Here is a 25,265-nt window from a genome sequence, read left to right as displayed (position 1 = left end):
TAGAGAGAGGAAGAAGACAGCATGAGTGGAAGTTGTCTCTCCTTTTCAAGTCTATTCAGTGGGACACTGTTTCTAGATCAGGATCCAGTAAGAAAATTGCTTCCTCATCGCTAGGGTCAAAGTCTTTCAGCACTAACTGATGCTCTATGCATGCTCTGGGAGAGGTGCTCCAATCCATCTTTGGATACACAAACAAAGAGAGAATCTCAGAAATTAAAGGAGTCATAGAATTCATTTAGTCAAACCTATACCTGGGCAAGAACTGCCTGCTACAACATTTATCAATCAGTTCAGTAATTTCACAAGTCATTAAACTGGGCATTGTGCCAGGTGCTAGAAATACAGTCCCTGACCAAGAATCTTACACTTTATTTCCTTGATATTTTCAGTTGTTTCTGTTCTGTCCAATTCTTCATGTCTCCATTTGGGTCTTTTTGGCAAAGATACTGGAGTAGTTTGCTATATCCTTCTCTAGATTATTTTATAGATGTGGAAACTGAGGCAAATAGGCTAAAATGACTTGCCTAAGGTCACACAGTAAGTGTCTGAGGCTGGATTTGAACTCGGGCTTTCCTCACTCCAGGCCCCATTCTATCCACTACATCACCTAGCTGAGTTTATTTCCTTGATAAGTGGTTATCAAAAGTTTGCTTGAAGACCTCTGGTTAGGGCAAGCCTACTATCTCAGTGTTAAGATCATAGTTATAGACTGGAATGGATCTCAGAGGTCTAGTCTACCCTTCTGATTATTACAAATAAGGAAACTGAGGCTGAAGCCCAGGGAATTGAAGTGACTTTACCAAGGTTACAGGGATAGGAAGTACCAGAATTTGATACTTGAACCTGAGGCCTCTGATTAGAGTCAGGGCTCTTTCTACTTCCCTAATGCTCAGTGGTGGATGAAGGAAGTTCATTTCTTATTATACAGGTTCAGGATGGTTATATTGATGAGACAAATTGTCACAGGTGTCAGAAGCACAGGTTTGCAGAGGTAGAAGCACCTTAGAGGTTATGTATCAAGTCTAATCCTCTCATTTTACAGATGAGGAAAGGAAAGTCTAGAGAGGGAAATTGCCAGGTATCAAGAGGGCAACTTTTTTTATCCTCTGAGCTTGTTAAGGGGTTCAATGGAGACTCAGTCCTTTATCCCCAAATCCAAGCTGTCTTTCTCCTAAATCAGACTGCCTCCAAGGAGTGACAGCAAATAGATTCTTAGTTGGGCCATCAACTCAGTGCAGTCACCTTGGCTGCCTCCAACTTACCATAGGCCTTCTAATAGATCACTTTCCCTTAGCCTCCATTGTTTCATTACGACATTTTAGTTGTTCAATGCTACATGTTTATGGGACCCATGTGTCCCAAGTTCTCTCTCTCTCTCTCTCTCTCTTTTTTTTGGGGGGGGGGAAGTATAATTGTAGCCAGGTTTGTGAAAAGAAGAACTGTTCTCAGAGTCTATGCCTCAATTTTCAGTTTAGGAAGCTCTCCATTAATTAATTAATTAACTTAGTCTGGTACAGCAGTGATAGTGTAGCAGAAGAGAATGAGCAATGGATTTAGATTCAAATCCTGACTTTTCTACTTTTGAGCTACGGAGACCTTGGACGAGTCGCTTAAGCTCTATCGTCCTCATTTTCCTCATCTTTAGAGCAAAGGGATTGGACTTGATTATTTTAATATTTCCTTCCAACTCTAAATATATGGTCCCATGGCAAATAATGTCCTGTGATTTAGTTGTTATAGGGACTTTCCGGTGAGGAAATTCTCTCCATCCATACTGATCAGCACTTCTCAGTAACTTGTATTCCTGGGCAAATCGATATTAAGTGACTTTCCCAGGGCCATACAACCAGCAGGTGTCAGAGGAAAGACTTGAACCCTTGTCTCTCTGACTCTCTCTGACTCCCTGACTCTTATTATGCCATGACATCCCCTCTCCTGAATATGGCCTCTATACCCTACAACATAGCTGACATTTATGTGGCACTTTGAAGTTTGCAAATATTTTTCATGTATATTCTCATTTTATCCTTATAACAGCTCTGTCAGGTTGGGTTTATTATTGTAATACCATTTTACAGACGAGAAAACTGAGCCACAAAATGGGGGAATGACTTGTTCATGGTCATACTGTTAAGCACCAGAAACAGGATTTGAACCTGAGTTCTCCTGATACCAAATGCAATGTTCAATCTTTTCTGGCACATGCCTCTGTCCTCTTGTTCATTCTTCATAGCTTACCGTGAAACATAAAAGTTGAATTCCTCCAAGAATTAAAATTGAGTTACCAGGGAAAAATTCCAGAAACTTCTTCTGGTTCTTCTCTTTTTTCAGTTTTAGGTTTCCGTTAATACACTGACCCTTCCCTGGGTCCCATTCAGTCCATTTGTGGCCTTTTATTATCTAGGTATTCTAGTTGACTAGCTTCCTCTGGCATCTGGGCAGAGCCATGCTGGACTTTGGTCATCTTTGCTCCACTTTGCATTTGCTGCCCTGCCTTGGTCTCCATTCCACAGAACACACTGCTCCTCCCAGTATAAGATCTGACCACCATATTGTCAGCTCAAGCCTCCTTTTAGCTCTGATTGGAGGACTAGAGGGGAGAGTCACAAATTCCTCCCAATGCCTTCCTTTATAGAGGGTAGAAACTGGACTCAACTCAGTCCATTTTCCTTCTGCTGCTCTGCCTGGCTTCAACTCTACAAAACAAGATGCCCTTGTGCTGTGCACCCCTTAATGTCTGTCACCACCCTGCCTTCCTGCCTTTAGATTGCACGCTCCCTAGGACAGAGAATATTTTTTAACGAAATCAGTTGTATCCCCAGCACTTAGCACAATGTCAGTCACATGTAGGTATTTAATAAATGTTGATTGGATTATTAGATTGGGTCTTCTCTCTGTTACCAAAACTTCTGGGCCCTTGTTCCATGCCAGTATTTTCTTTCTGGGAGTAGCCCCTCGGACATTCACCATTGCCTCTGCAGTCATCCAGTCAAACATTTAATGCTAATTCAAATAAACATTTATTAAGTGTTTATTATTTGCCAGGCACTGTGCTAAACCTTCTATCTGGTCCCATACCCCATCAAGACCCCCAAACTTCTGTTGAGTGAGAAATCCACACTGCCTACGAGCTCTGTTTCTTGACTCCTGGGAATAACAAGTCCCCTGGCACGTCAGAAGACTGGGACTTTTGTGCCAGTTTCTGTCAATCCCCTTGAATTGTTTACCTGCCCAGAAATGGGCCTTCCTGCTTGCTGCCCAGGAGGAGTTGTTAATATGAATTTCAAGCCAACTCACCAATGAGTCTATATATTTTACTGGGAGAGCCCAAGAAGGCCTCACTAAATAAAATCCTTTTCCATCTATCAGTTGGTGTTAGGAAGATGTATGGCTGCTATCTGAAGCTCTGTCACTGTGTTATTTTCTGTGTTCCTCTCACATGTCAAATATAAAAATACAGCCTGTCAGTGGAAGTGTGATATGGGGCATTGTTCGGAGAGGTTCTGAGAAATCATACTGTTTTCCAGGATTCATCATCTCGCCAGCCTAATCATTTCGTAGCACAGTCTAAACAAAACTGTTAAGGCCACCGTGAGGAGACACTCTAAGATCAGGGTCAACCTAGTGAGGATTTAAAAACCCTGGGAGGAAATGAATCAGGGAGAAATGCAGTGTCCTTCTCTCTTTCTCCCCTGCCCCCAACTTCCTTGTTACTGCCTCTTTTCCAGAAAATTGTTTATTCACTAATTATTCTCTCCCAAACCCTGTGCCCTGACATTCTGCCAGAGAGGCTGGGAGGGCTCGTTAATCAGAATTCTCTCTTTCCAGCTCACCTGTCACCGCTGAAACTCCCTCCAATGCATTGGCATCGATTAATATTTAATGATTGAATTGGAAAAAAATATTGGTTCAGCACTTTTTACTTCTCCTTCATTAAAAAACCCCACAAAACTTAGATTGGCCTCTGCTTTGCTGAGGCTCAGTTTTAGAGGACAAAAATGTGTTTCATGGACATGCCAAGAAAGGTGTGAGATCTTTCTCTGGGAGACATAGTCCAGGGGAAAGGACCTCCAGAGATCTGAGGCTTAGTCCTGCTTTATCTTGTCTGTTCTGTGCATTTATCTTTTTTGTCAAAGCAATGGGTGGGCTAGAGGCTTGCCACAATCTCTTTCAGTTCTACTGTTCCAAGATGGTTTTGTGGTCTGCATGAGGGCCAGCACCCATAAACAGATTGGTGACTATAGCCTTAGCTTTCTTCACAATTTTAGTCTCTTAGAGGAGGAATTCTTCCCAGAGTTTGGTTCCAAATCACTTGGATGATAGGCCCGTGTCTTATCTAAATTCTGCCCTTCTCCCAGTGCCTAGCATTGTGCTCTGCAAAGAGTAGGTGCTCAAACGTTGTAGCTGTCCCCTTGAGACTCTCTCTTCTAAAGAACAACCCCAACGACTAACATTTATGCTGTGTTTACTAGAGATTTAGATACTCACTTACCAGGCACTTTGCTAAGCATTTTACAATTACTGTCTCATCGAACCCTCACAACCGTCCTGGGAGGAAGGTACTACTCTTATTCCGACTTGTTCAATGTTGGGTCATCTCTGTGGTTAGGTCTTTCAAAGAATCTTGTCCAGTTTTGACACACACAGAGGAGGTACCTCATTGTGGAAATCTTTAAGGTGATATTTTGATTTGCAGAATTAAATGTATTTTTACAGGCAGCAAACAAAAAGCACCATGGCCTTGCTAATTCTCTGCTACTGTCAGTCAATTGTGTGACATTAAATTTGTGGTCTGCGGTAGAATAAAGCTTATTAAAACCCTACCTTTTCCCTTGTCACACCTTCATCAAAAGGGGTCTTACAATGTTAAATATATATACATATGTGACTTAAAAATGTATGTCTTAAAATGTTACATATATGTATACACACATACGCACACATACACACACATATATATGACAAAGAAGGGATATGAGTCAGTAAGACCTTAATTCTGCCAATTGGCCTACACCTTCAGTACCTTATCCTCATTCTGCTTTCCATCCTGAGTCCCACAATGCCTAGTTATGGCTCTGAGGCCTTGGTGCTTTGGAAAACTGGTTGCCCTTGAAAAAATAGTTTCAATCGAGCAATAAGTGTCTAATTTAGATTACAAGGGGTTAAGGGGCAAGCAGATGATGAGAAAGTAGAGACATGAAGTATTGCTACTTTGAGGTGAAGTTTTCCCATAAAAAGAAAGAGAGAAATGAGACAGGGGCCTGAGGAGTAAGCAAGAAGGAGCAGAGACTTTAGTGACTTATTTGTGGCAGAATGGGAAGGAGCTGGTGGAAAGGTGGAGGAGGGGAGAGATGCTACAGGGTAGAGAAAGGTAATTGATAGAGTCTATTCTGCAAAATGGGAAGTTTTCAAAGGATGGTCTGTTGTCAAGTCCCCATCTGGCTTAAGAACCACTGTTGTTGTGCTTTCTTTGAAGTGACTGTGGTCTGTAGGTATCTTTACTATTCAAATTCACCTCTTTCAGAAGAATTTTTCCTCATGATCCTTGGACAGTGTTCTACTCAGAGAGATAGGCTGAATGACAGGTTTGAATGAATTTGTTTGTGGGTGCTGGCCCCCACCTATTCCACAAAATCAGAAGGATTACTGCGTTTAGCTTTCAGACTAAAAAGTGTTGGGTTTAGGGAAGCAGATAATAATTCTAAGATCCCCTAAAAGACTCTGAATCATGTACAACTTACTCCAGTTCCTAGAGGGGGAAACTGCTTGCTTTTGATCTTGTGAACTTGGAAAGGTTTGCTCCCTGGGAAGATATTAAAGGGGTACTAGATGCCCAGTGTTTATTTTGGGCCTGCATGTGCATTGTATCTAGGCACAGCCAACTCGAGTGGCTAAAATATTTTATCTGACAGTGAAAACAAAAATGTTTTAAATGCTTTTGGCCTACTTGGAAACACTGTCTGGGAAGAAAGTGCTGTGGGTTTGTTTGGTTTGGACACTAGAAGATTGTAGACATTATTAATAAGAGGAGTTTCTATTTCTCAGAATCACACAGTCACAGGAGTTCAGAGATGGAAGGGACCTCAGAAATCATCAAGTACAACCCACATCTGGAAATAAGTACATTCTACCCATCATTATTCCTTATTAATGGAATATAAGCTCCTTGAAGGTAGATTCTGTCTCATTTTTGTCCTTTATCCCCTACTGCCTAGCACAGTGTCTGATACAAAGAAAGCACATGAGAAATGCTTATCGATGCCTAATTGATTGATGGAGGGAAGTGTCATTTACATTTTACATATAAAGAAATTGAGGCTTAGAGGTAAAAAATCTTGCCTAGAACTACGTAACCATCAAGTGTGAGAGACAAGAATCCAACCCAGTTATCTCTGTCTCACACACTGAAAACCTCCAATGAGGGGCTTCCATTCCTGGAGAGATATCCGTATGAGAAAGCTTTTTTTGTCATATCAATCCAAATTGACTTCTCTGCAATGTACACCAACTATTTCTAGTTCTGCCTCACATGGCAAAGAGAAAAATTCTAATCCTTCTTCCATGTGATAACTCTTCAAATATTAGCAGACAACAATTATATCTCCTTGTGAGTTTTCCCTTTTCTAGTCTAACCATCTCTCTTTTCTTCAACTGATTCACATATGGTACAAAACCAAGATCATTCACCATCTTGGTTGGCCTTCTTTGGGTTCTTTCCAATGGTTTGATGGATAGAGTGCTAGATTTGAAACATCAGGAATGTCTTGTGTTCAAATCCCACCAATGTCAGGAGCACCCTAGGCTCAAATCCAGCTATATCAGAAATGCCCTGGGTTCAAATCCTACCAATGTCAAGAATGTTCTGGGTTCAAATCCCATCTTTGACACTACCAGACAGAGGAAAGCTGCTTCCCCTCTCTGAGCTTCAGTTCCTCATCTGTAAGCCAGGGAAAATAATGCTTGAAGTTGTCATGGGTGTCAAATGTGACCATGTCTACGTAACTCTTTGTGACCTGTAAAGCACTATTTAAGTACCACTCAAAATTATGCTTTAATAATGATTTCCAGAACTGAAAAACATTCCAGATGAGTATAATTCTCTCATATCTGCAATCTTAATTGGTCTACCCCCAAACCACAGCAGGTTATTCACTTGAAAGATGTGAATAACCAGCCACTCCTCCTAAAAATCATATGGGAGCAAGATTGTGTCCTGGAAAGCATGCTTGGGTTCAAGAAGTCTTGAGTTCAAATTCTGATTCTGTCACTTACTGTCCATGTGACCTTGGACAAGTGACCTTGGATCTTGAACCCTTTGAGCCTCAGTTCCCTCCTAGATAAATGGAGGGTACTGGATGTGCTGACTTCTGTTGTCTCTTTCCACTCCAAATCTGCCATCCAATTAAAGCCCCAAAGAAGTAACCTGGGATAGTTATGTCCTATTCCTGCACCAAACTTTATTCCTGGAAAATCATATCCACTCAAAGTGATGGCGGCTGATGAATGGTACATCTTCTCAGCCTCGCCTCCTTCAAAATGCAGTTGTTAGGAATACAACTGCAGTTTTGCTGCATTAAACCTGAAGACAGGCTTTTGGACGAGCAAACAGCCTGTAATAGTGTTTGTACTGCATAGCAAGCCTCTCCGTGCCTGCCAGCCTTGGGGATGGATTTACATAGATTGACTCACTCCAGCATATGAGTAACGATCAATTTTCTTGATCTATTCTCGTCTGTCAATCTGGGCTTTCAGGCCTGAATGAAGAGCCACTGCTGTCAGCCAGAGATGGAGTTTCCTAGGCTTACGTGAGCTCTTAAAAATCTCTTTTCTACTTAATTAAAAGATACATGCAGCAGGAGACAGAGAGCACCAGCCAGGCTAGTCACGTAGGAGCAGAATTCACTGTGTACACAGACAAGTTCCCGGAAGAATTACGAAACATGACTAGATAAATTTGGAGCTGACATAATGCTTCTGAAGGTGAGGCTTTTTAAAGGCACTCTTATTAATAGGAATACAAAAAAGAAGAAAGCCAACCTAGTGGTATTTGTCTGTCAGCTCTTCTCAGTGCAAAGCATCCCTTTTTAAGGAAGAAAGATAGATTTTGGGGTGTTTGGCTAGGTACAGGATATTTAAAAGATCCTAGATTGAGAGGTGAAAGATACTTTCTAGTTCAGTCCTCTCATTTTTATACATGAACAAACTCCTGTCTAAAGAACTTAAGTGAGTTATCCAAGGTCACACAGCTAACAAGCGATAAACAGGATTCAAATCCAAGTTCTCTGACTTCAAATCCAGGATCCCACAAGTAAAGTGAATTCATTTGAGTCATTGTTTTAAGTGTCTGCAATGTGCCAGGCATTGTTCTTAGTGCCGTACATGAGAAGATGACAATGAAATAGTCCCTGCCCTCAGGTAGAGTCCCTTCTACTGGGGCTGGGGCAGCTGGCAGAACAACAATTACACAGACAAGGAAATACAAATGATACGCATAATAAATATAAAAGAATTTTTCTGTGGGAGAAGCACTAACAAACTGGGGAAATCAGGAAAGGTATTCTGCAGAGTGGCCCTTAAATTCAGTCTTGAGGAAAACTAGATTCCAAGAGTTGCAGGTAAAGGAGGTGAGCATTTCAAGCAAAATGGAAGCCTGTGTAAAAGGTACAGGGGGCAGAGATGGAGCCTCATATATAGAGAAGAGCAAGCTGGCTTAACCATAGAAATTTCATGAAAAAGTGATTTAAACATCAAGTGAATGATGGAGAATAATGTGAAATTAGTCTAGAAAACTAGAAAGATCCAGATTGTGAAGGACTTCAATGCTAGTCAGCAGAATTTGCATTTCATTTTAGAATAATTTATGAGTCATTGAAGGTTATCTAGCATAGGCATGACATACTCAGAAGTGGACTTTGTCAAAATCAATATGGCAGCTATGTGGATGGTATATTGGACAGGAGAGAGGCTGGGACAGGAAGACAATTAGAAGACTATTGCAATAATCTAGGTGAGAGAAGAGGGTGTGAACCATCAATCAACCATGATTTATGTGATAGGCACTATGATGACAAAAGCAAAAATGAAATCATTTCTGTTCTCAAGGAGATTACTCTCTATTGAGAGAGAAGGGTAACACGTACTCAGAATTGTCTGTAAAAATAAAGATAGAGTAAAGATGAAGTATTTCATGGGAGAATCACTAGAAGTTTGGGGGCATCAGGAAATGTGTCTGGAAGGAAATGGCACAAGTGAATCTTTGAAGATAACTAAGGATTCTATGAAGTGGAGGTGAGGAGGGAGAGCATTCCAGGTGGAGAGATTAGCCCATGAAAAGGAATAGACATGGAGATGAGATTCATGTGTGAGAAATAGGGAGGCCAGTATGGCCTCTTGGAGAATGCAGGAAGGGGGGTGAGATGGAATAAACTCAAAAAGGTAGGCTAGAGGCAGGTTGTGGATGGCTTTAAAGGGTAAACAGATGAGTCTGTATTTAATCCTAGAGTAATAGAGAGCTTAATGAGCAGGGAATGACATGAATACACCTTCACTTAAATTAAAAATAACTTTGAATTGGAAAGAGCAGTGACTTGAGGCAGGGAGGCCAATTAGGAGGCTAGTCTAGGTGAGAGGCAATAAGTAACCAAACCATGATGGTCATGGTGTGAGCAGAAAGAAGGGGACTGATGGAACAGATGTTGTAAAGGCAAGATGGATAAGACTTGGTAACTGACTGGCTACAATGTGGGATGGCGGAGTGAGGAGTTAAGTTGGCAACTAGGTAATGGGTAGATAGAGTGCTGTGCTTCAAACATAGCCTCAGGTAATAACTGTATGATCCTGGGCAAGTCATTTAACCTTGTTTGCCTCAGTTTCCTCATCTGTAAAATGAACTGGAGAAGAAAATGGCAAATCATTCCAGTGTCTTTGCCAAAAAATAAAATAAAAAAACTTCAAATGGGATCACAAAGAATCAGACATGACTGAAAATGACTAAACAACAACGTTGAGGAGTTAAATGGTAAATTTGGGTGCTAAATTCGAGGCAGACGCTTCGATCAAGTTGGTGTTCAGAAGAGTATTGGACTTCAGAGAAGATTCTGACACTTGCTTCATTTTTTTTTCACCTGAGGCAAAACCAATTGGATGAAGAGTATGTGTTTGAGGAATAGGGCAACGTGGGTGCATTGAGAGTGGAATTAAGCATGACTAAAGAACAGTCTGATCTGGCCTTTGCTGGGGGTGGGGGCAGAGGAGCTGATTCCAAGAGCAGAGTTCCATGTGCCAATAGGAACAACTCCAGAAGTCAGCAATTGCCTTTAAGGGTGTGATTTTCAGGGATGTTGAGAACAATTCAATATTATGTAATGGAAAAGACACTGTATTTAGACCTGGGTGCAAATACCAGCTCTACAATTTACTCACACTATGTTCTTGGCAAACTCATTTGATTTCTGTAGTCCTCAGTTACCTCATCTGTAAGATGTAGGGGCTGTACTTCGTATGTTCTATTTAACTCCGAATCTATGGTTTATGCTTTGATCAAACTCTTTCCAAGTGAAACTCTCCCCTTCCCCCCAAAAAAATAAAGACTCAATTTTTCCTCTATCATTCTGCTTAAAGGCTAGAATTCAAAAGGTATCTGACAAAATATTTAGTAAAAAATTTTCAATATAGTTTACCTTCTTTGGATTCCCATATCTTCAGGAATGAGATTCTCAGACTCTTATTATGAGCTAAACAAACATGAATATTTCAAAATATATAAAAAGAGTGTCGAGCCTAACATAAATTTCTGTTATATACAGTTTATTTAAAAACTGTATATTAACGGGATGCTAACATCATCTCCCTATTTCATCTCCTTCGGAACTTCTTTCAGCTTCTGTGTATTCATCTACTTTTTGAGGCTATTTGCATTTTGGGGTGGAGATCTCTCTGCCAATACTCTCTAGCTCATCCTCTCCTCTCCACGCACCCCACTCATTCTGGTTTGCAACCTCAGCGTAACCATTACCTCCTCGTGCACTTACTGTACCAATCCAGTTTGTCTCCTCTACATTTTTTATTTCATTCATTTTTTTCCCTCTCTCCAACATCATGTAATCACTACTCTTGTTTATGTTTTGGTGCTTTATGTCTATCTCATAGATACATATTAATATGTGCTAATGTCTCTCTCATTCGGATATATGCCCCATGAAGCCAGGGATTTCCTTTTTTTCTCTTTTTTTTTTTTGCACATGGAACTGTAAATTTATTATGTACAACTTCTATTCCTTTTAAAAATTCAATAAAGTTGTCATACAAATTTATTTTTTCCTTTCCTCCTCATTCTAGAAGTGGCTACCTTTAGATACAAATATGCGTATATGTATACACAGAGATATACACACATGTATATGTAAAATCATTCTATATGTACTTCTATTTATCAGTATTTTTTTCCTCTGGATATTGATAGCATCTTCCTTTATCGGTCCTTTGTAGTTCATTTGGGTATTTATAGTAGTCAAAAAGAATTAGTCAATCAAAATTGTTCTTAAAATAATACTGCTGATACTGTATACAGTGTTCTTTTTCTTTATAATGTCCATGTTTAACACAGCATCTGCTGTTATAGGGATTCCTCAACAAACCTGGCTACTTATCTGAAAGTGTGCTTCATTTAGCACCTTAGTCAGTCAACAAATAACAGTATTTTTTCAAGCACCCACTAAGTGCCTGAGACTATGAAGGCAACCCTGAATCAATCACTTACAGGCTATTGGAGGAGACAGCATAGACTTGTATAAGTGTGTATGAAAGAAATACAGAATATGAACTGAGTGGTTTAGTGAGGGAGGGTACGAGCCGTTTTGAGAATCGAGAAGGGAGTCTTGTAGCCGGTGGTGCTTGAGCTGAATCAAAGGAAGACAGGAATTCTATCAGGTGAATGCGAGGAGGGAGAAGATTTCAGGTATGGGGGCTGACCTCTGCAAAGGCATTAGGGCACCTCTTGTGAGTTTACAGGAAGATATAGTGGGCCTGGCAGAGACTTCCATCATCTCTGTCAATGGCACTTCTAACCTTTATTCAGAGTCAATTTGCATAGGAGGGAGAATAGGGAAAAGAGAGAAGAGAGCACAAGTACTACTGGAAAAGTGGAGAGGGCCAGGAATAATGATGGGAGCAATATTGATAATGATGATGATGATGGTGATAATAATAGCTCACCTTCATATAATCATTTAAGGTTTGTAAAGTGTTTTGTCTATGTTTTCTGATTTGGGGAGAATGGGAGATCAAGAGTTATTGAAATGAGCTCTCTCTCCATTCCTGGTTTGTTTGCTTCTTTCTTTCAGATGAGGCTGATTCTATCCTTGATCTGACAATGGGCATTCCCTAAGTTATAGAGACAAATTCCCTGGGTTAGACAATTTGATTTCCCAAAGGAGAATGTTTCTTTATTACAAAATGCTGTTGATTCTCTGGTCAGCCTAGGAGGATCTATTGAATAACCACAGGAGTTATAGAGACAGAGTTCAGTTTTAGATCCTCAGATGTAGACAGGAAAATTTGAATGTGGTCTCTGTCAGTTGCTGGAGGTAATCTAGTAAAATGGCACCTCAAGGGAAATAAACCAGGGCTTCTCAGGGCCAATAACAGTTTCATCCCAACCTGTGATACTTAACTCACCTTTTCATTTTAACATCTACATTGCTTTTGTTCCACAAAAGGGTAGGGTTGAACTGAGATCAAGGGACCAAACTGAATGGACAGAATCCAACACTGGTCTAGGCACAGAATAGACCATGAACTGAATTCAATAATTTTACTACCTATGTGACACTGATCAAGATCATTAGATCTTGAGCCTCAGTTTCCTCATCTGTAAAATGATAGGGTTGGGCAGCATGGTCTCTGAAGCTTCTTCCAACTTGAGGTCTTTGATGGTTCACCTCTAAGATTATCTTCTATCTCATCTGAAAATAAATTGTACTTACCCAGTTATTTACATGTTACCTCCCCCAGTAGAATGGAAACTTGAGGGCAGGGACTGGTTTTTACTTTCTTTGAATGCTTTGCACTTAGCATAGTACCTGACACATAGTAAACACTTAATATCACTTGGTGACTCATTGATTGATCCTAAGATGAAGATAAATCATGATTTTCCTGAGATGGGTCATGTTCCTTTCTTAACTGTGAATTGCAGTCTGCAGTAGTCAGCAAAACTCTGGCCTGACTTTATAATTTATCTTCCAGGCATTTCATCTGGACAAGGTCTCATCTGGACAAGACCTGATTGTCTTTGTTTGGGAGTTCACTCTGCATGCATTTACAGAATCCAGATTGCTCTGAATTGAGTGGGTGAGGGGTGGAGGGATGTACAAGAATCTAATCTTTGGACATGTTTCAGCTAAACAAATAGCTGACTTTGGGTAGACAGGATGACTTTTGGGCCATTATATTCCATTACTGTTGAAGAGATGACCATGGGAGGTTAACAGACACTATTGCCATCTAGTGGCCAGCAGTTTTTTGAGAATAAGTTTGGAGAATTGTCAGTTTTCTTTGGTTTTCTCCCACCCCTTAGTCATGGATTGGATTTAGAGCCAGGAGGGATCATCAAGGGTATCTATTCCAACCCTCTAATTTTATAAATAAGAAAACTGAGGCTCATGAAAGGTAAGCGATTATTATTTTGTTTTTCTATCCTTATCACTGGGATTAGAGATTTGGAGCTGGATGGGAACTTAGAGGTCCTCAAAGTCCAGCCCCCTAATTTTTTTCAGAAGAGAAATCTCCTGCTTACCCAGGGGCACACCAATAGTAAGTATGAGGTGGATTTGAACTCATGTTCTCTGACTGCAGAGCTATGCTCCTTTTAAAAGATTCTTTCAAGAAAAAATATAGGGGATGGAGCCAAGATGGCAGAATACAGATTGAGTCCCAGCCAAACTCTTCAAGATTCCCCTCCAAAAAACTTTGCAACAATGCCTCAACTCAAATTTTGGAGCAGCAGAGTCAACAAAAAGTTTGAGTGAAAAAAATTTTTCCATCCTAAGAAAACTTGGGAGGATGGCAGGAAAGGTCTGTGACAAAGGCATCTTAGCAGGCTAAGAATATATGTGGTAGCAGCACTAGCCAGGAGCCTTCAAGTTAGCTACAGCAGCAGCAGGAGCTCTTAGTCCAAACACACTGAGGGGATTGGATAAATGGTCAGAAAGAAGTTACTGGGGACCCTTTGTTGGCTCTGGGGGCAACTGGTGCTAATTGACACTTCTATTGACCATATACTCTTTTAAGTCACAGTACCAGGGTAGACAAGAGCACCAGAAGAGCAGGGGGTCCTGGTCACTGTTTCAGGGCCAAGAGTAATGTTAGAACTTGTAGCTGAAGGGCATGCAGAGACATTCCTGAATAAAGACCAGAATGCAGACCAGAACAACAGTGACCACACCTTGCTTTGGATCACACTACTCTGGAAGCGCTGAAGACTTGCATACTTCCTTAACTAGCTCTAAAAAGAGCAGAGTAAAAAGCCTAAAGTTTGGCACAGTTACTCCCTATCCCCAGGCAAGCAGACTTCAACTTTAATATAAAGTTCAAAGTCAAGAAATAGACTGGGAAAATGAGTAAACAACAACAAAAAGAATTTGATCCTAAAAACAACTATGGTGGTACGGAAGACCAAGACATAAACTCAGAAGAAGAGAATAATGTGAAAACAGTTATAAACAAAACCTCAAAAAAATGATAATTGAATGCAAGGACAGCAATAATTCCCAGAAGAGTGAAAGAAAGAAATAAGGAAAAGTGAATAAAAAAGAGACAAGAAAAAATAGAAGAAAAATTAGGAAAAAGAATTAACAGCTTGATAAAAGAGGTACAAAAATGCTGAAAAAAATCAAATCTTAAAACATAGATTGGCCTAATGATAAAAAAAAAAAAAAGACACAAAAATTCATGAAGAAAAGAACTCCTTAAAAAACAGAATTGTCTAAATGGAAAAAGAGGTACTAAAGCTTGCTGAAAAAAATAATTGTTAAAAATTAGAATTGGGCAAATGGTAGATAATTTTTCCATGAGATGTCAATCAAGAAACAATTAAAAAAATCCAAATAATGAAAAATACAAGAAAATGTGAAATATTTCATTGGGTAAACAACTGACCTGGAAAATAGTTCGAGAAGAGATCGTTTAAAAAATTATTAAACTATCTGAAAGCTATGATAAAAAAAAAAAGCAGACGCTAGACACCATATTTTAATAAATTCTAAATGACAACTTCTCTGATATTTTAGATTAATAGGGTAAAACAAAAATTGAAAGAATCCACTGACCATTTCCTGAAAGAGATCTCAAAATGAAAAATCTCACCAATATTATAGTCAAATTCCAGAACTTCAAAGTCAAGAAGAAAATATTGCAAGCACCCAGAAAAAAATAGTTCAATTATTCTAGAATCACAGTCAGCATCACACAAGATTAACAGCTTTCACATGAAAAGAGTAGAAGGCTTGGGATATGATATTCCAGATTGCAAGGGAATTAAGATTAGACTAAAGAATAACCTGCTCAGCAAAACTGAGTATAATCCTTGTGGAGATAAGGGGAAGAGAGAATGGACATTTAATGAACTAAAGGACTAAAAAGCATATCTGATGAAAAGATCTGAGCTGAATAGAAAATTTGACATTTAAACACAAGATTCAAGAGAAACATAAAAAAGACAAACATGAAAGAGTAATGATAAGGGATTTGACTTTATTAAGCTAAACTGTTTAGATTCCTCTATAGGAAAATGATGCATGTAACCCCTAAGAACATTATGTTTAGAAGGAGTCTATCTAAACAAAGGGCATAAGTGTGAGTCGATTATGTTGAGATGACCTAAAATACTAAATAGGAGAGAAAGAGGAATGTATTTGGGAGAATAAAGAAAGAAAAGGGTGAAAAAGGGATATTTTCTCATGTAAAAGAGGCACACAAGGAAGGGCTTTTATAGTAGAGGGGAAAATGGGGTAGAATGTATGAACTTCACTCTCATGGAAGAAGTGTGTGTGTATGTGTGTGTGCGTGTGTGTGTGTGTGTGTGTGTGTGTGTGTGTGTGTGTGTGTGTGTGCATACTCAGTTAAGTATTGAAATCTATCTTACCTAATAGGGGAATATGAGGGAAAGAGTATAAGCAATGTGAGGAGGGGTATGATAAAATGGATAGTGGATTAAGGGAAGAAGTGGTCAGAAGCAATATAGACTTTTGAGGGCAAATGGGGAAGAGAGAGAGAGAGAGAGAGAGAGAGAGAGAGAGAGAGAGAGAGAGAGAGAGAGAGAGAGAGAGAGAGAGAGAGAAAGAGAGAGAGAGAGAGAGGGAGAGAGAGAGAATAAACAGAAGAAAATAAGATGAAAGGTAATACACAGTAATCATAATATGAATATGAATGGGATGAGCTCACCCATAAAACAGGAGCAGATAGCAGAATGGATTAGAAACTAGAATCCAACAATATGTTATTTACAAGAGACACACGTGAAACAGAAACACACACACACAAAATTAAAATAAAGGGTTGGAGCAGAATCTATTTTGCTTCTGCAGTTAAAAAAAAGGCAGGAATAGCAATCTTTATCTCATACAAAACAAAACACAAAAATAGACCTAATTAAAAGAGATAATCAAGGAAAACAACATTTTGCTAAAAGATACCATAGACAATGAAGCAATATAAAAAAATTACAGCAAGTTTCTCTGATAAAGGTCTCATTTCTCAAATGAATAGGGAACTTAGGCAAATTTGTAGAAATAAGTTATTCCTTAATTTATAAATGGTCAAAGGACATGAAAAACCATTAAAAAAAGAATACTTTAAATCACTACTGATTTGCATAGGTTCTCAAAGTGGATGATGCTGCCCCCTGGGTGGGGGGGAGCTGGAATGATCCAAGGAGGCAATAGTATCCTTGGGTGCAATTGGGATCACTGAATAAAAATAAGGGGATTGTAGAAGCATAAGGAAAAAAGAAAATTTTGAAAAACCATTTGTACGTTTCATCTGTTGTGGAACTGAGTGAAAGTGATTGTGATTACATATTTTCCAAACAAACACATACAATACAAGTTATAACTGATCAATAGTCAAGTCCACTTACAGATCTTAACAAGCAAGTGTTGACAGGCAAGCATGTCATGCATTGTCCAGAAGTCCAGTATGGATCAGCAGGAATACGTGTGCATGATGACTTATAGTATGTGGTTTCGTGATATAATATTATATCATCAAAATTTCAATGCAGGAAAAAAACAAATTTATAGCAAACTATTAAATTTAAGGTGCATCATTTTAAATATGTATAAAACGATATAATTGCAAAAAAAAATATTAAAGGATTAAAGAAAATAGATTTCCAGGGGGGAACATTGAGTATTTTTTTTGTAAAGGAGGTAGTAGGCCAAATAAGGTTGGGGACCTCTGGATTAGAGAAATGTAAATTAAAACAACTCTTAAGTATCCCCTCACACCTATCAGAATTCATAAATGTTGGAGAGAATGAGGGAAAATTGGTATAGTAATAAACTCTTGGTGGAGTTGTGAACTGGTTCAACCATTCCAGAGAAAAATGTGAAACTATATCCAGAGGGTTATAAAACAGTGCCTTTGACTCAGTGGTAATACTACTACTACTAGGTTTTTACCCCAAAAAGATAAAAGGAAAAGGAAAGGAAATGGACCCATATGCACACAGGTATTTATAGCAGCTCTTTTTGTGGAGGCAAAGCATTAGAAATAGAGAAGATGCCCATCAGTGGTGGAATGGCTGAACAAGTTGTGATGTATAATTATGATGGAGTACTATTGTGCTGTGACAAATGATGAGGGAAGTGTTTTCAGGAAAACCTGGACAGACCTAAATGAACTGATGCAAAGTCAAGTGAGAAGAACCAGGAGATCATTGTGCACAGTAATAGTAATATTGTAATAGTGTTCCATTGTGAAAGACTTGGCTACTCTGATCAAGATGACGATCCAAGACAATTTCAAAGGACTCATGATGAAAAAATGCTATCCATCACCAGAGAGGAAACTGATGAATTCACTTTTTTCTTTTTTTTGTTGACACGACTAATTAGGAAACAAGTTTTGCATGATTTCATGTGTTTAATTGATATAATTTTGCTTGCCTGCTCGGTGTATGAGAGAGAGGCAGTAGGAAAATAGACAAATAAATTATGCAAGAAAAGTTTGAAAATTATTTTGTTTTTTCAATGATCAGGTATTCATCTTTTTCCCCTCCCACTTTCCACATCCATTGAAAAAAACAAAAAACGAAAGAAGGGAGAAAGGAGGGATAAGGATCCCTAATATTTTACAAGCACCATTAAGCAAAACATTCCCACACTTCTCACATCCAAAAATGCACTTTTTATTCTGTGAAGTAGTCCACTATCTCTCTGTCATGAGGTAGTCTGCGTTCTTTATTGGTCCTCTATAATCCCAGTTGATCATCCCATTGATCAGGGTTTTTAAGTCTTTCCAAATTATTTTCATATAATATTGGTGCTAAAGTATACATCATATTCTTGATTCTTCTCATTTCCTTCTGCATCAGTTCATGTAAGTCTTTTCATGACTCTTTTAAACTATTCTTCTCTCATTTTTTGCAGTAATATATTAGTCCATCTTATTTATATTCCAAAATGTATTCAGCCATTTTCCAGTTGGTAGGCATCCCCTTAGTTTCCTTTTTTAATTTTTGAAACCACAAAATAAGAGCCACTGGAAACATTTTGTACGTACAGGATCTTTTCCTGTTCCTTTGATCCCGTTAGAGTAGAGGCCTTTCAGTGCCATCACTAGGTCAAAGGCTCCTTTTAGAGCCAATAACATTTCTACTGTTTATGAAACTGAAGTGACTTGTTGCCCAAAGTTACATAGGCAATAAATGCTAGAACCACTGGCCTTTAAGTCTTGTTCCTGGATCCATCAGAGTATCATAGCCCTAGAGCAGGAAGAGGACTTTAGAAACCATTGATTTCATTCCTCTCACTTTCCATCTGAAGTCTAGAGAGAGGAAGTGATTTGCTCAGTAACACAATTGAGCCAAGATATTCTATCTGTAAATAAGGCTCTTTTTCTACAATGGGCTGCTTTTTCTACAATGCTGTTACTCTGGTAACAAATGCTCATTCTTTAGTCCCATAGGAAGAAAGTCATACTGCCCCCGTCTTGGCTCTATTTGTGCGGAGAACAGTTTTTATCCTTTCCTGACTGTAGAGTACTAAAGTGTGGCAAAAATTGTTTCATGAGATGCTAGAGATGGAAGTAGCAGAATGGATAGGGTGGAGCCAGAAACCAGGTGTGAAATGCTGATTGGACCCAGCAGGTGTCAGTCTTAGCTCAGCTTCTAATGGGTGAGAGTTAGTGCCCTATTACCTCTAGGATCAAATATAAGCTTCTGTTTAGCTTTTTAAAGTTCTTTAAACTAGGACCCCAACCTATCTTACCAGTCTTATTACTCAGTGATTTCTTTCACAATGAGCCAAACTGATCTTCTTACTGGTTGTCATGCCTGACTCCATCTCCCATCTTCTGACACAGGTAGCAAATGGAACCCAGAATTCCCATTACCAGTCTACACCAGGTGACAGAGTCATTTCCTTTGCAAAAACTCTGGTTTGTAACCATGTTCTTCTACTAATCTGGTGTCCCCTCTCAACCAACCAAGGTTCATGTTACCATTAAGTTAGTCTCTTCATATTAGCCCCCAACAAAGTATTTTTTTATATCAAACCAAGCCAAGTGACATATAAATTCAAAGCAAAGGCATTTAATTATAAACAGAATTGCAAGGTAACCACAGAGAAGTGAATAAGGTACTAAACTCTTTCAGCATTTTTCCCAGATAACTTCTCCTTTCCATCTCCTGAGAGAAAAAATCAAGTCTCAACCAAAGCAAGTGTGTCCCACATTTCACTAATGGAGAGGCACTAGGGGAAATTGCCATAGTCTCCATCTTCGAAATTCTGGCTTCTTATCATGGGAACTAGGGAGCATTTTAGACACTGCTGTGGAAGATTGTCCAACCTTAGAGTCTGTACATTCTGGAAACAACCTTACCAACTTGTAGTATGGTTGGGTGGTATCATCATGCTGTGAGCTCAGAGCTTAGGAGAATTTCCTTCAGTGAGCAAGGCTTTGTCAGCCCCAAGATCTGTGGGAACAAGGACACCATACACAGAAAGCACCAGACTTCCTGTTGAAACCAGAATTACAAATATTTATGGAGGACTTTAAGATTTACAAAGTACTTCATATTTCTCATTTGAGTTTCACAGCAACCCTGGGAGATGACTACTATGGAGGTTATTATTCCCATTTTGCAGATGAAGCAACTGAGGCAGAAAGATGTGAAGTAAAACCCCAACTGCCACACAGGTAATAAGTGGCAGCCTATGGATGTGAACCTGAGCCATCCTGACACCAAGTCTATTGTTCTCTCTATAACTTCTTTCAGATGTCCCTGTTAAATTCTTCTTTTTTTTTTTTTAAAAAAAAATCTGTACTGTTACTCAAGATTTAGCAGTTGGTTGTATTTCATTTACAACTTGGAGAAATTAGAGGTGGTGAAATGACATAAAGCTTCATATTCCCCCATGAAATTTCTGATCTAGAACATGGATCACTATTTTCACCACTCAAATATGGGCCCACTTTAGTCAGTCACAGTCTGTAATCCTTGACTACTCATTGTGTGTTGAGCCTAATTCTAGAGCTGTGCCCCTCCCCCTTATAATTCACTGTCCCCAAAGCACTGATCAAGTATTTAATTTCATTGCTCTGTTAGGCACTGAGGAAGAGTTACTCAGACCTATCCTTGCCCCTCAATAAATGTAACCACTTTAGAACACCTCACTTCACTGTCTCTGTGAAATGGAGGTGGTCTTGAATTACCATAACTTCCCACTTCTTTTCTCTTTGCCATTTTCTCTCATTTTCTCTTATTCTCCTAATGCCTTCTTAAGGTAAGTTAAGTTAGCTATCACTCTTCCATTTTCTTAAATGATTCAAAGTGCCACCTCCACTAATGCCATCCTAGGCATGCCTCCTGATGGTAAGTCCAAAATGCTCCCAGTGAAGCTGGCTGCTGATTTCTCACAGTAGAATAAAAGCTCCCAGGAGCAGAGATTATTTGGTTTTGCAGTTACACTCCTCATGCACACAATAGGCACTTAATTATTGGAACAACAAGCTTTCTTCATAGGAGACATGTTTTTTTCCATGCTCATTCCCCAGTTTCTAACACAAAATCATGACTTTTATCACTCTTTAGGATTTAGCTTTCTTACTGTCAGCCTTTCTTTACTGTATTTCTAAATAGTTCTTTGCATGTTGTCCCCCCTGTTAGACCATGAATTCCTTGAGAGTAGGGACTGGGTTTTGTTTTTTTTTTTGCCTTTCTTTATATCCCTTATGACTGGGCCAGTGTATGGCACATAGTAAGTGCTTAATGAATACCTACTGACCAAATGACATGGTACATGAAGATCATAGTAAGTTCTTCAAACTCCCACCATGTCAGAAAAGTTTGAGCATAGACTATATCTGTCATCTGAGAACTGGCCAATATAAATTGAACAAGTCATGGGATACTAGCTTTCAATCTGGGAAGGACCCCAGAGATAATCTAGCATAGTCCCCCCATTTTATAGAGGACACAACTGGGGCCCAGAGATGTTTAATGATTTGCCTAAAGTCATACAAATAATAAGGAACAGAAGTAAGATTTGAACCAAGGTTCTCCAACACCAGAGTCAATGTTCTTTCCTCTGCACTACAATACCTATGAATCTTATTTCCACATTGGCTCAAGGTGATGAATATTTCATCCCCAGCAATTCTCAAAAACAATTTATTAAGTAACAGAGGATTAACATTTGCATCAGTGGAGTACTCATGTACTCCTGCCATGAAAATTACATATTTTTGAGGCATCAAAGTGAATATAGGCACCTTTGTTTTCACCAACCATGATCATTGCTTCTCCAGATTGCAAACCTTCTATGCTATAGAAGGGGCATTTTGTCATTTATTGTTGAAATGAAATAGCCATCACCAGGTGAAAGTTGGATGATGAACAATGAACGTTGGCCCAGCCTCTGATGATGAACTTTACCAAACCAAGAGTGGCTTGTCCTTTGACAACATAATCACTACCCAAGCTCAAATCTTTTCTGCATTGGTAGGAACTCACAGAATTTTTGGCTCCTAGGTAGAGCCATGGAGAAGGTAGGCAGTGTCATTTTTTTGATATGATGAGTCATTGGAATAAAGAGGATCATCATTTTATATACAGGGAGAGGGGTAAGTCTGGTCCTGGCAGGAATGTAAAATGAAGAGCTTCTAATTCTGCCTGAGTGTGGCTCTCAAAGTGATGCATGGGGATTCCGGTAGTGACCAAGGGTATAATGGAAATTGAAAGAAAGTCTCATATCCCACCTCAAAGAGTAGGCTAAATTCAGTAATAACATTAATAACTATTTAGATGTATTCATTCTTCTAGGTGCTAGACAGTTTGTGTGTATTCCTGGCATTTGGAATATTACTTGGCACATATTAAGCTCTTAATAAATTCTATTATACTCATTCATTCACTCATTTTCATTCATGTGAATGGGAGCCAAGGAAGTGAAAGCAATGAAAACTTCCTTTTTTAGGAGTCTGGCTGAGAAAAGGAAGACAAGACATAGGTTGAGAGTTGGAGGCAATGGCAGTTGTCAAGTTTTGGCAGCAGTTGCCATTATTTTTGTTGTTATTTAAGGGCTGAGAAGATTTGAATATGTTTGTAGGCTTCAGAGAAGGACCCAGTAGATAAACTGATGTTAAAAGTTATAAGGAAGATGGAATCAACGAAGAGACAAAATCAAAGAGAAGATGGGAGAGTATGGAATGAAGGATTTAGGTAGAAGGTTTGATTTTGGCAAGAAGTACCATGACACAGGAGCAAAGGAGGAGGGATTAGGGAATTGTGTAGAAGTTATTTGAGGTATAAAAATTGGGAGAAGAGAATCTCCAAATGGATTATTTCAATTTTATCACTGTGAAAGTAGAATTCCATCCTTATATTGATTAATATAGTCAGAAACTTAACAGATATCTTAACCGAATCAATAAATCAACAGAAATATGAGGATTGTGAATAAAAAATCCTCAGTCAATTTGAGATGACTATGGGATTTTGATCATTGGATGATTTCTTGAGGAAATCAAGTCACACCTCTGGGGTTACATTAAAAACAAGCAAGAGACAGCTAGATGGCTCAGCAAGTGGAGGACTCAGCCCAGTCAGGAAGACCTAGTTCAATCTGGTCTACTAGCTCTGTAACTCTAAACAAGTCACTCAAACTCTGTTTGCCTCTATCCATTGGAAAAGAAAATGCAAATCCCTCCAGTATCTTTGCCAAGAAAACTCCATGAACAGTATGGTCCATAGGGTCACAAAATATGGGACATTACTGAATTACTGAACAGCAATAAAAACCAATAGCCAGACAGTTGGGAATCTGACAATTGGCGAATCAATATAATGAGGGAAGAGGTCCAGTCTGAGGATTATAGTTCAAGAAGTGAAGCCAAACTGTTAAATGAAATTACCCTTGGAAATAAGGAAGAGTTTCTCTCTCTTCATCCTCCCCTTCCCCACTGACTAGGTTGTCAGAAAGAATGGTCAATCAGAGGTAGCACATCTAAGCAGAAGCAAAAAGACATATGGAAGTCATAGAAAGGACAGGTAACACCTCTGTTCTTCCACCTCCTTTTTGGGAAGAGAGAATTTCAGGGGCAATGTACCAAGGGAGTCTTGTCTTGTCTTCCATCTAATCATTAAACTTGGATCTTAACGGTCTGCCTCTTTCTGTTCTTTGTTTTTTCACGGTCTGAGGCAACCATGTTGTAACCTTGTAAATTCCAAAAGGTTGAAGTTCTCTTTTGTATTGGCAGCAATGTCCTGTGAGTAGCAGTCACTGAAATGATCATATCTTCACTGGGAGCTGAGAGATACAGAGACCAGCCAGTCACTGAGGAAAAGTAAGTTTCAGGAAGCCTGGCCCCTTGGTGTTGAGCCAAGTACTAGTTGTGTTCTACTATTCAAAGGTATCAAACCTCACAGATCTAAGTTCCTAAGGGGAACTTCATGAAGATCCTACAAGGGCATTGTGAATTTCCCCTTTGCCACACATAATTCTCTACATCTGCACATCCCTACTATATTACTTTCATTATGTATCCATTCTCCCCATGGAAACTGCTTTTGTGGAAAACTGTGCTCCAGGTTTTGAGGGAATATATTGTACCATCTATTATGGCCAAGCCAGCTTAATATCTTTCCAAAAATTTATTGAGGCCACTGTCTTATTGTTAATGAAAATCACAATGGTGAGGGCTTGTGAACCATAGTACAAGAAATCTAGCACCTCAGTTTCCTGAAATTCGTAGAACTCTTGTCCCATGGGAACCCAGACAACCAACAACTGTGAGTGAGATTTGGACAAGTAGTTGCAAAAGATGTGCTTCAGTAAAGCAGGAGGCAAACTCCTTTCCCAAGAAGGAGAGGTGATCTAGGTAGCTTTCAAAAGATTTGAAACACTCAATAAGAAGTAAGATAGCAAGTTAATCACAGAAGAGTGAAAGGGCAGGGCATAGTCCAGCATGGGCTATGCTGGCACAGACAGGACCTGAGCAGTCCTTGGGGAGATTGAATCTCTCACATATGTGGCAGTTTCCAGACTTCAGTACCACAAAACGCTGAGGACAAATTGGAAAGTCAGTGGAAAAAGCCTGTGGGACCAGTGTGGGACAGTTGAGTAGTCTAGCCCCACCATCAGGATGGCAGAGGGGGAAGGGGACAGAGGAACTCCCAGCAGTCACAGTAGCAGCAGGGGCAGAGACAGCAACTGTTTCTGGAGCCCTGGACCTACAGATTGTGGGGGGAATTCAGCAGCTGACAGCACACCCCCCACTCCCACTGGATGCAGAGATATACCTTTACAAAGATTTCAGAAGTCAAGTAAATGGTTGTGGAAATGAGCAAAAACTGAAAAAATAATCAGACTATAGAATCTTACTTTGGTAACAAGGAAGAGCAAAACATGCAAACAGAAGACAACAAAGTCAAAGCTCCTCCATCCAAAGCCTCCAAGAAAAATATGAATTGGTCTCATGCCATGGAAAAATTCAAAAAGGATTTTGAAAATCAAGTAAGAGAAGTAGAGCAAAAATTGGGAAGA

The sequence above is a fragment of the Notamacropus eugenii genome, chromosome 1, assembly GCF_028372415.1.
Source record: "Notamacropus eugenii isolate mMacEug1 chromosome 1, mMacEug1.pri_v2, whole genome shotgun sequence".
Taxonomy (NCBI): Eukaryota; Metazoa; Chordata; class Mammalia; order Diprotodontia; family Macropodidae; genus Notamacropus; species Notamacropus eugenii.
The sequence above is the reverse complement of the archived record's forward strand: the minus strand, read 5'-3'. Positions refer to the sequence as shown.